Raw genomic sequence first — 15,461 nt, forward strand, 5'->3', positions numbered from 1 at the left:
AAGTGACATAAATTTAGGAAGGATTACTAACATTTTGGATGACAAAATCAGGAACCCAAATAATCTCAAACCAAAATGGTAAGCCAAATCTAAGAAGATGTTTAATAATGCTTTTGACTTAACCTTACACTTGCATTCAAAATAATCTCATAGGATTGGAGGCACATGGCTGGACACCAGATCATACTAAAAATATCTGTTGTTTTTAATGGTCTACAAGCACAATATGACTCAACATAGCAGCCAAACACCAAATCGATCTTAGATTGCATTAAGAAAGGTGTAATATACAGATTAAGATTGATGATAGACCTGCTATATTCTGTCATGGTCAGACACATTTGGAGTTTTTTTAAGTCATAGTTAGAATAACATTAATAAGGGTAGAGGGTGACCAGGAAGGTGTAAAGCTTTGAGACCATAATATATGAGAATTAAAGAACTTTGGATATTTATCTTCGAGAACTTTGGATATTTATTTTGGAGAAGAAATGACTTAATGGGTAATATGGGAGCCCTCTTAAAAGTATCTGGAGAAGATCATGTGGAAGAAGAATTCAGTTTCTTCCACCTGTGTCCAGAAGGTAGAACTTGGAGCAGCAGGTTGAAGGATCGATGGAAGGAAAACTTCATAGCAGTTTGAATTGTCTAAAAATAGAATGGGCCACAGTCATGTGGATCTGAAAATGTTTAGAAATGATGAGATTTTTTTATCCATCTTTTCAACCACCTTATATAAAAATAGATTATATTGTATTAGGGCCTGGTAGAAGACAGAACCTTATCAACAGGGATGTCACTTTCCACACCAAGGAGTTGTCAGTTTCATATAAATCAAACTGGAATCCTGAGCTGACTTTTACTTCTTTAAAGTAGAAATATCCTATAATAAATATAGTTACAACTATAAAATATCTTCAAAGTATACTTTCTCTTTGGATCAATCATTATTTATTTTCAGAAATTTTGTGCATCTTGAGTTCTAGTTTTACAAATCCAGACTTACAAAGTAATAAATTGTAGTGACTTGAACCTTTTAGTAACCTGTGTTGTGTTCCTCTGATTGGTACAGGACCTGATGCACTGCAGAGTCTTTGCAACAGTGGATGAATGTCATCTTGGTAATCTGTCTCCTGAATTAGGATCTCATGGATATATGGAAATAACCAATTTGCCTGGAGGTATATTTTTAATATGAAAGCCAAATTTGTTAAAAAATGTATTAGAAATAGAATTTGTTTTAAAGAAATAGTTGTCTGTGTCTTATTTATTTCACGAATTATTATATCAACATTTAGTACCTGCAGTCAGTTAGTCACTTTACACAAATAAGGCATTTATATGAAAAAAGAATAATGTATTTGAATATAAGCCAATTGTCTTAGACAAAAATAGCAAATTTTAAATAATTTATTTTTAGTTTTCAGCATTCACTTCCGTGGTATTTGAGTTTTAAATTTTCTCCTCCTCCCTCTCCTCCCCCTTCCCTAAGACAGTATGCAATCTGATATAGACCCTACTTATACATTCACATTAAACATATTTTCACATTAGTCATGATGTGAAGAAGAATAAGAACTAATGGGAGGAACCAAGAGAATAAAGCAATAAAACAAAACAACAAAGGAAAGACAGCACTTCATGTGTTTCTGTCTGCATTCAAACTCCAAAGTTCTTTCTCTGGATGTGGACGGCATTTTCCATCATTAGTCTTTTGGAGTTGTCTTAGATCCTTGCATTGCTGAGAAGAGCTAAGTCTATCAAAGTCAGTCATCGCAACAATGTGGCTGTTACTGTGTAATTCTGTGATTACTGTATAATCAATTGCTTCTGCTCATTTCACTCAGCATCAGTTCATACAAGTCTTTCCAGGTTTTTCTGAAGTCTGCCTGCTCATCATTTCTTATAGCACAGTAGTATTCCATCACATTCATATACCACAACTTGTTCAGCCATTCCCCAATTGATAGACATCCCCTCAATTTCCAGTACTTTGCCACCACAAAAAGAGCTGCTATAAATATTTTTGTATATGTGGTTCCAAAAATATCAATTTTTAAGATATTATTGTTAAATGCTTTGAGGTTAAGGTCCATTTCCTTTTATTTTTGTAAAATTTTAAAACTATATTACCTCTACAAAATTACTAGTCATAGGGATGCTAAATAATAAGACCATTTGGAGTAAAATGCCTATTGCTTATACATTCAGATACTTTAAAACTAAAATTCATGATCTAATAACCAGATATATTCTTTTAAAGTATAAAATAAGAGGAAAGGCTCCCTAAAAAAGAGGTGGCAGTGTTGGTAGTAGTCACAATTTTAGTCATGATTTTTAGGATAGTCTCAAGTAGGATTGTCTCAGTGAACGACGTTATTTGAATAAAAACATTATCACCTAGAAGGCAGAAACGTTATAGAGCAGTTGTACCTAACTATCCCTTATCCCCAAGGCAGAGAGCATTACACTGGAGACTCCACAGTATTTTGACAATCCTGTGAATGAGAATACCTACGCTTGGTTGCTAAGACAGACATAGCTCATCTGGAGTGATAAAACCCTTTCACTAGAGAGCTACAACACTTTCCTGACGTTGCGTTTCAGCAGCATCACTTTCTTACTGTCCAGACTGTTAGAAGGTCTAGTACATTTTCAATTTCTGGTCTGTAGACCACCATCTCAACTCTCTGGGGAGCTTTATTGAAATCATCTTACTCTTGTCACTCTTGTCCATGCTAAGTAAGTTGTCCACTTCTACAGGTATTTAAGTTGACTGTGGTACACTAAGAAGGAAAATTTAGGGTTTGGTTTCTCCCAGGACAATTTGGGAGAAGGTTAGAGGAAAGAATTTTTAAAAGTTAGGTCTCATTTGGTAGAAATCACTTGTGAATTCGTCTGGCCCTGAGGATTTTTTCTTATGGAACTCATCAATGGTTTGTTCAATTTCTTTTTTGAGAGAGTGCTATTTGAGTATTCTGTTTCCTCCTCTGTTAATCTGGGCAATTTATATTTTTGTAAATATTCATCCATTTCCCTTAGATTGTTAGATTTATTGGTATATAATTAGGCAAAAGAGCTCCTAATAATTGCTTCAATTTCCTCTTCACTGGTGGTTAATTCATCCTTTTCATTTTTGATAATGGTAATTTGGTTTTATTTTTCTTTTATAAATCAAATTAACCAATAGTTTATCTATTTTATTGTTTGTCCCCCCACAAAATCAGCTCTTAGTTTTATTCATTAAATGGTTTTCTTACTTTCACTTTTATTAATCTCTTCTTTGATTTTCAGGATTTCCAACTTGGTATTTAATTGGGGATTTTTAATTTGTTCCCTTTCTAACTTTTTTAGTTGCATGCCCAATTCATTAATCTGCTCTTTCTCTGTTTTATTAATGTAAGCGTTTAGAGATATAAGTTTTCCCCTAAGTACTGCTAGCTTGGCTGCATCCCACAAATTTTGGTATGGTATTTCATGGTTGTCATGCTCTTTAATGAAATTAATCATTGTTTTTATGATTTGTTCTTTGGCCCACTCATTCTTTAGGATTAGATTATTTATTTTCCAATTAATTTTAATCTATGTTCCCATGGTTTATTGAATATAATTTTTATTGCATTATTATGTGAAATAGATGCATTTAATATTTCTGCTTTTCTGGGTTTGATTGTGAGGATTTTTTGCACTAATACATAGTCAGTTTTTATGAGGGTGCTATGTACCACTGAGAAAAAAGGTATATTTCTTTCTGTTCTTCTTCAGTTTTCTCCAGAGGTCTATCATATCTAACTTTTCTAAACTTCTCCTTAACTTCTTTCTTTGTTTATTTTTTGGTTAGATTTATTTGGTTCTGAGAGGGGAAAGTTGAGGTCCCCCACAAGTATAGTTTTACTGTCTATTTCATCCTGTAACTCATTTAATTTTTCCTTTAAGAGTTTGGATGCTGTACCACTTAGTACATATGTGTTTAGTACTGATCCTACTTTATTATTGATAGTACCTTTTAGCATATTGTAGTTTCCCTGCTTATCTCTTCTAATTAGATCTATTTTTTACTTTTGCTTTATTTGAGATCATGATAGCTACCCCTGCTTTTTTTACTTCAGCTGAACATAATACAGTCTGCTACAGCCCTTTATTTTTACTCTGTGTTTGTTTCAAGTGTGTTTCTTGTAAACGGCATATTGTTGGATTCATTTTCTATCTAACCAAGTTTTTTCTTAATTTTAGCCTTCTTAATAAGCTTTTGGTCACCATCTTTGTGAGTTCTCCACCTGTCAAACAGAGTTGCTCTGGCCCAGGATCTACACAGAGCAGTGATCACAGTCCATCCTCCTTAATCAGGGATAAAGTAAATATATGAATATATCATTCAGCACTAGTGGCAAAGGATGCTGCTTATTAATTTACCCAGACTTAAAATAATTTCCATTTCCTTTCTTTAGTCACTCAGCCAAGGCTTAGACTGGCTGCCTTTCAAAAGAGGCTAAGTTGTTAAAGACTCCAGGAGTTCATTTCTTCCCAGCTTGGGAAGAGATGAAGCTATTGTGTGTTCAGAACTGGAGGGCAGAGTTTTTCTGTTGCAGCAGCAGTTTTCAATCTTTCTGGAGAGAGACATGGACAGAGTATTAAAGAAAGTTAGCCAAAGCTGCAGCAACAGCACCCCCAGCAGTAGAACATTTTGTAGGATGATATTTATGGGCTATATAGTTACTAGCATCTTTTTCTTTCCCTAGCTTATCCCTCTGTTTAGTGAGAGGTTTGACTGATTGTGCCTACTTGTGTAAACTTCTAGAATAGTGGGAAATTCACTTTTCTGTTTTATTGCCACATTCAAATGGAAGCCTGGTTCATTACTGTTTCTTTGCTACTTTCGATTTTAAATATTAGTTATTTATATTTTTAAACTATAGTTTGCTAGATGATCTTTTTAATGCATCCTGGGTTGGAGGGGAGGGTTGTCTGTTTGTTTCACCATAGAGAGGAGGATTAGGGCAAAACTCATAGAACAGAGTTAGGGCCACATGTGGTCTTCTAGGTCCTTGGTTGTGACCTTCTGACTGAGTCCAAGTTTTACAGAATAAATCCTTTTATTAAGGGGAGTGTGAAGTTTGGATTCAGTCAAAGGGCCATACTTAAGGACTTAGAGGGCCACAGGTTCCCTACCCCTGCTATAGATAATTAATTACAACAAATTTAACTGGCTGGGAAATCTTTCCAACTTGGTGATCAAAGTAATCAGTGGAGGTTCAGAGCTCTATGAATTTTGTTAATAATCTATTTTTAAGTTTTCTAATTGTGTTGAAAAGACACAAGGAACTGGGACCCTTGCCCTTTACTGAGCTAATCCTTGTATCTCCCAGCTGAAAGATTGATTTGAACCAAGGGACCTTTGAATTTTTTGCACCTCTCTAAGAGAAAGGAGAGCGGGAGTAGATCTCTGAGTGTGTGAAGTCAGGCATTGTTACTGAGATTCAATTTCATCCACTACTCTGAAGGGCAGTGCAGTGCTCCACATCCAAACTGACCTCCAAAGTCACATTCTTTGAGTTATGTTTATAGAAAAGAAAAAAAAACACTTAAACAGCTCTTGCATGGAAGATCTTGCATAATTTTTAAATGAGGGATGCTCTTAGATACAGCTCTGGTATGATCCTAAACAGTTTTCCCCTGAACCTATTATATGTAGCACCTCTTCTGGGGAACCCCCCCAAATAAAATATACAGGCTAAGTCACCTAGGGGAAGACTAGTCTGAGTCTAAGGATGTTCTGTAAGGTTAAACACCTAAAACTGTAGTCATAAACTGCCATTAGTATGTTTAACCTGCCTGTAGTCAGCCAAAAGATATAATTAGCTCAAAGCAAAGGCATTTACTGAAACAGCATGGTAAAAATCAGAAGAACATCTCCCTGATAAACTTGAGGTACATTTTTCCATAAATACACAAAATATCAGTGAGAAGAGCAGAAACAGTTCAGAAGTGGGCAAGGACACATGCAGTGAACACAAATGGCCAAAGTGAATAGGAGGAGAGGAAGCATATGCTTCCAATGCTACAGGCCTGCAGGTGGGCACTGAAGTCCTTAGAGTGCTCCCACTGACCTTGCTTTCTAAGTCTCGCCACATACTCAACTAGTGTCTGCCTCGTAGTCATCACTCACTATAGTCATCAGTGACTGTAATTTGGGGCTCAGCTGACATCCTATCTTAGGCCACTGCTAAACACTTGTAAAAAGGATTTGAGTTTACCTCCTAGGAGTAGCAGGAATCTCAGCTCTAGGGTCTACCATCTACTGAACAGGATCCTAGTTCTGGGTACTGAACTCTTAACTCCTCTAATCACCTTGACTCACCTCCACTGGCTGCCAACAGGTGTGGCTGCTGTAAGATACCATTCCCAAAAGGGTGGGGGGAATGAAAGAGAAATCTCTTCCCTTCATGACTACACTCTCCAGTGGACACAAGTGAAATGATGAAGAATAAACTATTTCCTTAGCACTCACTTTATAGTGGATTAAGCTTGCTTTTTCTCTGAGCTACAGAGTGTGACTGATGTTCTCAGTTAATCATTGGAAATTCTCTGTGTTCTTTAGCTAACTTCACCCAGTTGCCACGGCCCTATAATTTCATTACATTGATGAGGAACTTGTTTTTTTCTTATCTTTCTTTTTTTTCCTCTTTCCTTTTATTTTTCAATTACAAATATTTATTTTCTCACCTCCCTTCACCCCCACCTAATTTAAAAGGAAAAAAAGATGCCCTTATAACAAAATATGCATAATCAAACAAAACAAATTCCTACATTGGTCATGTCCACAAATGTAGTCTCATTCTGCATCTTGAATCATCTCTTTGTCAGGAAGTGAGTTCACCATCAGCCCTTTGGAATCATGATTGGACATATATTAATCAGAGTTCTTCAGTATTTCAAAGTTGTTTGTCTTTACGATATTTTACCATATAAATTGTTCTTTTGGTTCTGCTCACTTGACTCTCTATCACTTCATACAAACCTTCCCAGGATTTTCTGAAACCATCTCATCATTTCTTACAACATAGTAGTATTCCATTACATATATATCCCATAATTTGGTTAGCCATTCCCCAATTGATGGGCATACCCTTAGTTTTTAGTTCTTTGCCACTACAAGAGCTACTATGTATCTTTTTGTATATACAGGTCATTTTGATTGAGAAACTTCTTACTTTGTGGTGCTTGTTTACTTAAACCTATTATCAAGTTTTCTGGGAAAACTCAAATGCTTCCTTTGCATATAAATTGAAGAAAATATTGATTTAAAATGGAGTACAAAGCATCAGTCAATATTCTTGAAAAAAGTATTGGAAAAGCTAACTTCATTTTTGGTTTTAGCTTTAAATTGCCCTGAACATGGAAATATTATATGCATTAAACCAATTTAAAATTACTAAAAAGGGAAGACCATGTTTCTTTAACTATTCAAAAGAAAATTTCAGAAGGAAGAACCAGTAAAAGAAGGAAGTACAGAATGGAAGAGCCCAATTTTTCAACCCCCCCAACCCAAAGCAATTAATTTTAAGAATAGCTATAGGAAATTAATACTGCTTTCAGATTGTTTCCTTAGTAATTGTGTTCCAGATCTTGAGGGACCAATGCTAAAACTTCTCAAAAAAATAAGACAATTTGCCAAAACCTTTATATGAAAACATGATTTACTTTCATGTTCAAAAAGCAATTTCTGTTTTTAAAATACGGAGGAAATCCACTCCATTTGAGTGAATAGATACTTATTCTCCTAATTTTTCTTTTAATCCTTCAGGCTTATGGGTGGGGGGAAAGGACGGGGTGTGGGGTGTGGGATTTTCCTGACCCTCTCTTAGACATGCTTTGGGCTTCTTTTAAAAGCATGCCAACTTCCTTTGGAATGGGAGCAATAATTCTTGTTAATAAAAAATTAAAAGAGGGGTTGAGGGCAAAGTCTTTGTTCCTCCTATGCACTCCTCTGGCTTCTTAATGTTGATTGTAACATCCTGCTGAGGTTTTTAGGGAAAAAATAGAACACTTTTGATGATTTTTCAAACTCAGACCAGGCTAGATTTTATTACAAATTGAGGTGCATCCAATACTATATAAAGAATGATCATCTGATTCTTCTAGCAACATAAAAAATAAATTAATCTCATTAGTTTTTTGGGAAAGAGATTTTTATCTTCTAGTGATTCACAAATTTGGCCTCAGCTAAAACACACTATTTATAAGCCTGTATTAATGGCCAAAAAACCAGTTCAGTGACAGTTTCCCTCTTTCCCTCTTTTTCCACCGTTTTTTAAAAGGAGAGAATAAACATAAGTCAGAGCAACCAATAGCTCACTTTATCTTTGTTTCTATGGTGAAAACTGTGTTTCAGGATATTCTTCCTGAAAGTTTTGAAATGGTACAGTGTATGAATAAATTAGCTTTGTAGATTGTTTTCATAGCTGTTTTATCTCTCTGCATTTGGATAGGTCGTTTAACTTCTTTGTGCCTTGTAAAATGAGGAGGTGAAGGACTAGATGATTTCTAAGTCTCTTCTAAACTCCATCATTCTGTGACTCTGAATGAAAAGGATGGCAGGTAACCACAACACCAGAGGAATGATGAATAAGTATAGTCCCCACCTCTTGACAGAGAAATGATGGACTCAAGGTACACAACAGGACACACATTTTTGAACATGGAAAATTTGGGGAGAGTTTTTGCTCAAATTATGCTTATTTGTTTAAAAAAAAAAAGATGGCAAGAGACATAGTCTTTATCTTCAAAGGGCATAGAATTTATGGAGAAAAATGGGACAAATATATATTAACATAGGAACCACAACATAAAATATACAAAACCAGTTACAACAAAATAGGAATATATAAAATATGATAAAAGATTACCAGAATGGACAGAGTGATTAAAGTCAAATGGAATTAGTCACTGAAAATTTCTTGGAGGAGGTAAATCCTAAACAGGACTTTTAAGGACCGAACCTCAAGGATTAAACAACAAAACTACCATATTAGGTCAGACCTATAGTCCACCCAAGCCAATATTCTGACTTTGACAGTATATCCGAGTCATAATGTGGAAGGGCATAGCTATTCTTAATCATTCGTTTATTCATTTCTTTGTTCTTCTCCATAACACATTCAAGACACATTTCAATGCCCAGTGTCTTATTGGACAACAATTTCAAAATCTTGGGAATATGCTACCAAACATCTTTAGTTTATGGTAATAACTTATGACTCTAGCATCTACAATTTGATTTAAACACATTTTCAACTTTATCATCTTTTCATCTGAGTTTCAGTGACCACCCTAATTCCAGCCCTTATCAATTTTGCCTGAATTATTACAATAATCTAACAGGATTCTTTACCTTCAGTTTCTCTCTCCTGAACCCCAAAATGATAAAGTACTGCTTGATCAAATGCCCAAGTACTGCTCTAAATGTGATACTTCCTTTCTCAGAGCTTTTTTAGTTTCCCAGGGCTTGCTGAATAAAGTACAAACTTTCCAATTTGGCATTCAAGGTTTTTCATAATCTGTACCTTACCTTCCTATCTTAGTTCCCACCACACCAAGACAAATGGAACTACTCGCTATTCTCTGAATATGCCTTGTATTTTCTCACTTCCATGTCTTTGCATATGTGATTTCCTCCACCTGGGATGTCTTCTCCATCATCAAGCTATTTTGTAATGTGTTTCATAGCTGTCCCTGCCTTTCTGATACTATACTGTCACTTCATGTCTAACTTGGTATAGACTTGTAACTAGTCTTCCTGCTTCCATTCTCTCTACACTGCACAGCTGGGTTACTTATTGTCTCAATCCTTGAGGGAATCCACTGTTTTAGGTTTCTTCATGTTGAGAAGTACTTATTTATTCCTATCCTTTGTTTCCTGTCTCGTTTCCTATCTCTAATGTTTTTAAAGCACTCTACTCAATCTCAAAATGAACTATTAAAGAAAAGCAATAACAAAATAGAAACTTTATGTGTGCAACTTTTGTAAAGTCTTTTTGAGAATATAAATGTCAGCTGATTCACTTTTTTCCAAATGCTTAATGTCCTTCCTTTAGTTACTTTTCAAAAATCCATGTTGTCAATGTATCCCCTTATCAATAGGAAGATAAATTTCACTTCTCTATAGAGCAAGTTTCAGGACCCTCTAATAAAGGGGAAGACTAATGTTAAGCAGGTAACCTGTTGGATAAAAATGTAATATTAGCCCTTCATTGGTACAGTAAGTAATGGGGGGGGGGGGGAAGTAGAGCATTCCATTGGGAGCCCTTGCCTGAAAAAAAGTTCAAATGAGAGTGGGAAGGTGCCGTAGCCACGTCAGACTGGCTCCCTGGAGTCAGCTGTGAGAGGCTCAGAGGGACCATTTACACCTCACAAATCAGCAAACACTACAGATCAGGGGCTTGATTTAGTGTTTTACTGATTGTAAAAACTTTAAAAAGTAATGGAGAAAACACTAATAATGCAGATCAAATTTAAAAGTGTGTGCGTGTGTGTGTGTGTGTGTGTGTGTGTATTTTCCTCCAGAGAGCCAATTGTTAGGCATTTAACAGCTCATTCCTGCAAACAAGAAAAAAGAATTGTATTTGATGGGTCCCATGGATGGACAGATAGATACATTCCAGGGTGGGTATGTGGCCTCAAGGCCCGACAGATAGATAGAACACATTCATTAAGTCTGTGTGCCAGACATTGTGCTAAGAGCTGGAAATACAAAAACAAGAAAAGAAAATAGTTCCTACTTTCAAGGAGCTTTAGTTCTAATCATTCTAAGAAGGAAAGACAAAAGATAAAGAGGAGCTGGAAAGGTCAGAGAGGAGTGGAGGTGAATAGTGAGAGTTACACGCCTAGGCCTTCTCATAATATGGAGGCTTCGGGTACCTATTTGTGAGGATCAAATGGGATAATGTAGATAGAGTGCTTGGCAAATATTAAAGTGGTGTATAAATGCTAACTCTTGGTATTGTTTGTTTTGTTTTGCAGTATGGCAAGAAATAAGGGTCATAGATTGTCATTTTAGAACTAGAGCCCTATTATGGGAATTCTTAACCTGGGATACACATACACACACACACACACACACACACACACAAACTGCATTATTTTGTTCTATATATTTAAAAACAGTATTCTTATGTTTTACAAGACTACACATGTATAACCTATGTTGAATTATTTGCCTTCTCAATGAGGGGGGATGAAGAGGAAGGAAAGGAGAGAATTTGGAACTCAAAGTTTTAAAAACAAATATTAAAATTGTGTTTACATGTAACTGGGGAAAATTTTTTAAAAAATTTTAAAATGCTTTTTGTTTCAACTTACACTAAGATATTCCTGACTCTGGGTCCAATATTCCATTCACTGTACTACCAGTTGCCTCTAAAATGAGAGTCCTTCTCTTTAAGGTTCCTTTCAGCCCTAATAATCAAAGACAAAATAAATTTGCCAGTTAAAACAAAATAAATAAATAAATAAATAAATAAATAAAAGCAGTATTCTTAGAAAGAGTTCATATGCTCCAGCAGACTACTAAAGGGGTCCATGACAGAAAAAATGTAAATAACTTTTTTGTTCAATGTTGAAAAGTTTTCATGAAGCATATGTCAAGCAAATACACCAAGTTCTAATAAACAAAACAAAGGAAATCTAGAAGCTTACTTAAGCCACACTTGTACAGAAAACTTGGCACTTCAACTGCTCCAGAGATGGGAACAGCACATGGATTTTTCTCTTCATCTCAGAAAGCTACCTTTTGTCTGATTCCCTCCCCCTAAAGCTGCCTCTAGGGGAGGTTCTTTCCTTTAAATGCTAGAGGTAAATCTGTAATGTGGAAGTGGCAGCGATTCATGTCTTGACCAAAAAAAATTAAAAATAAAAAATTTTCCTAATGAGAACAGTCATATCTGCATCACTGGAAATACTATAACCTCACACAGCATCTCTGTGATGGGACAGGAGGAGGAGAGGCATAGAGATTTACTCCAAAGCCTGACAGGTTTGCAGGGACCGCATCCTGGCCCCTGGAGAGAGTCAAGTGCGGCTTCGTACAACCTTCTCATTTTTTTCAGATGATTAATATGAAGTACAGCTAGTTTAAGACTTTTCCAAAGACAGAACCTGTTTTCCTGACTCTTCCTCATTGCCCTATGCCACGTTAGTTGCCTCTAGACACAACATGAAGGCACCTTGATGGAAACTCTAGAAGCCCGCAGTTAGTGCTCTTCATAGTACTGTTTATATTCCATGTGAGAACTGATGATAGGAAACAAATGTAGGATCTAATTTTTTTTCTTTTTTGCATTTTGGTGAGGCAGTCGGGATTAAAGGACTTGCCCAGGGTCACACAGCTAGTAAGTGTCAGGTGTCTAAGGCCAAATTTGAACCCAGGTCCTCCTGACTCCACGGTCAGAGCTCTATCCATTGCGCCACCTACCTGCCTCCCCCAATTATCTTTTTAAATTAAAAAATGGATCAACTTTGATAGGCCAATATAATAACATTCTATATCAAGCAGTGCTCAATTTTCATGATCAATAGGGCAAATTAACAGAAATACTGTCAGTGTCCAGAGTAGGATCTGATTTTTTTTTTCCTGACAAGATTTGGGATTTTGTCAAGACTGGAAAAAATTTAGTACTGCTCCCTTTGGAGCAGTGCTTCCCTTCCAAAAGGAAGAAAAGCTGCCCTTTGGGAGTCCCTCAATTAATGTTCACTAAACCACTTCCCTTTTTTCAAAGAAATCTCTTTGGAATCAAGAAATCTTGGGACAGCTAGGTGGCACAGTGGATAGAGCACTGGTCCTGAAGTCAGGAGGACCTGAGTTCAAATCCGGCCTTAAACCAAACACTTGACACTAGCTGTGTGACCCTGGGCAAGTCACTTAACCCCGATTGCCTAAAAAAACCAGAGAATATGAAATCAAGAAATCTCTTTAAAAATTTACCTATTCACCCCTTTGGTATTGTCAATGCGTTGATCAATTTCTTCTCTCCCAACCCCCTCTTTTTTCCCCTCACTTTGTTACCCATCATAAGTCCCAAAACCCTTAATGAAGTGTTGGCCATATCAGTTAATGATTCATTGAGGAGGCCATGCCTCTCATTAGAATCAGGTGGGGGAATGTGAAAAATGAATATTAATAACCAGTATCTTGGAGATTCAGAGCTTCTCCTCCCATCCTTTCTTCCAAAGTCCTGACTTTAAATTCAGTTTTTCTTCAGAAGGACATTACTGATAATGAGATCGTATTCACTCTCCTTATCCAGGTCAGCCCCCACTCAAGCCTGCAAGTAATTTAATCTAAAGTCAGGAAAACCATTGTATTCTACTCAAACTTGGGTGGAGACAGATTTCTTTTGTCTAGATGCCCAAGGCTGGGAGTTGTCTGGTATAGCTAGGGGTGGTATTTTCTCTGGCCAAGGGTGAAATGATGGTTGAGTGACAGTCCCTGTTGGAAGGTTACATAAACTGTGCACCCTAACCCCAAAGAGAGCTCAGTTCCAAACTGCAGCTTCCTTGCAGCTCCCAAGCATAGATGCAAGCATGCTACCCACTTTGAGAGAAATAAACAGATAACAACTCTGAAGGTTGACACCATTGATTAGGAAATAGCTAAGTAAATTGTGGTATATGAATGTAATGTAGTATATACATTGTTTCACTGTGAGAAAGAATATAAAGAAATCAGAAAAGCATGGAAAAATTGATATGAACAGATAAGCAAAATACAGGCACAATGACTTAAAAAATGAAACCATATGTTATATAATTATAATGGCCAAGCTTAACCCTAGAGGTGAAAAAAGGCATCCCTCCCTTCTTTGACTATTCTATTATTTTTTTTTAAATAGCTCCTAGTTTTATTTACCAATTCAGTAGAATTGGGGTTTTTTCTTTTGTTCTACCTCCTCATTGATTTTAAGAATTTCTGTTTGTATTTAGTTGTTTTGTTTTTTTAATTTTCTGGTGTATTTAGTTGAATTATCAGATCTGTTCTTTCTCTCTTTTGTTGATGAAAGTGTTTAGAGATAAAAATTTTCCACTACTGACTGCTTTAGCTGTGTCCCAAAAGTAATCATCTCATAATTTTCTATGATAATATAATCTATTATCTCAATGATTTGTATGTTGACCCATATCTTCTTTAGGATTATACTGTTTAATTTGGAATCCTTTCACCTAAGTTTGAATTCTTCAAATTGCCTATTGATTCTGTGTGGGGTACAGAAACCCTTATCAATGAATCAGAGATTCAGAGATATTAGCAAAAAGAATAATTCATTTATTGGCTTTCTCGAGAAAGGGCTCCCTCAGAGCACCAAAAAAAAATGGCACTGACCCAAGAGAGCGGAGGTGTGTTCAGATCAACAGGTTATATAGGTCCTAGCCGCAATCCCCTCCCTAGCCCCCTCCTCAGGACTCATTAGTGTAAGCTCTGAGGGTACAATCTATTCGTGGCAATCTACCCCAGCAACAGAGAACAAAGACACTTTCACAACTTGCCTGGAGACAGGGAAAGGCAGGCGGTTTTCTTTTTGTTTTTAGAGTAAACAGTTTTAGAAAGGGAGGAGGAGGTCTGATAAAGTACAAGATGTGTTGAAAGCATATTTCTTTACAAGGTCAATCGGCTGCAAGTGTTTCAACAGAACATTAACTCCTGAGGAGGCTTCATTACTGAGAGATTCTCAGAGATCATCTCTCACAATTCTAATGTTCATTGCTGTTGAATCTTTCCATTTATACATTTGTTTATGAGGTTTTAATGCCTTAACTTATAGTGAGTTTTTGTGAAGGTGCCATTAAAGCTGAAAAATATAAATGTATATGTAATATAAATCTATATTAAAAATTTACCTATTCACAAAAGTAATTATACTATAATGACAACCCACCCATTTGCTACTCTTTGTCTTAGTTTTTGCTTAGTCCTATGTACTAAATATTTTAGAAGACTCTTCACTGTGGATAGTGGAGCAGTTGTTCAATTAGCTTATAAGGGCCATTCCAGGCATATGCCCGGAACTTCTGGGCAAACTTGTGAAGTCTCCAGAGCCTGGTACCTCCGTATTTGAGCATTTCAAAGATGATAGACTTTTCCCTAGATGTATCCAGCCATATGGTGTCCTGGATGGCAAACCCTGAATGGTCTCTTGGTCTTCTCCTGCCCCAAGGGGGTGGGGTTATTTTAATTAAATGGAGAGATCGCTGTCTTCCTTCAGCATTCCAGCATTCCATATAACCCTGAGATTTCAAGTGAAGGAAGGGAAGAGCTGGCCCTTCTCTACCCAGGCTTTATTGTGACTGACTCAACTAACTTGGCAAGCTTGCAGCTAGGGCCCTGGATGTTTTTTGGTTTTTTTTTCTGCTTTTATATTTGTTCTTTCCTAATTTCAGGTAGAAAAGTGTGAGGGACTGTCTGATGTTGG

At 36.4% G+C, this 15,461-nt stretch overlaps 1 long non-coding RNA gene across 3 annotated transcripts in view; it reads left to right on the forward strand.

Moving 5' to 3' along the window:
• Positions 1-15,461, forward strand: part of LOC114040013 — a 38,119-nt gene extending 22,658 nt beyond the window's left edge. For 2 of the 3 annotated variants that reach the window (XR_003568727.1, XR_003568728.1), the window contains exon 3: positions 1,073-1,198. This is a non-coding gene — a long non-coding RNA (uncharacterized LOC114040013). Of the gene's footprint in view, positions 1-1,072; positions 1,199-15,429 lie in introns of those variants that run through there. The other variant, XR_003568729.1, reaches the window with a different exon arrangement.

Source organism: Vombatus ursinus, unplaced genomic scaffold, assembly GCF_900497805.2.
Source record: "Vombatus ursinus unplaced genomic scaffold, bare-nosed wombat genome assembly UNPS02012602.1, whole genome shotgun sequence".
In the NCBI taxonomy this organism is placed as follows: domain Eukaryota; kingdom Metazoa; phylum Chordata; class Mammalia; order Diprotodontia; family Vombatidae; genus Vombatus; species Vombatus ursinus.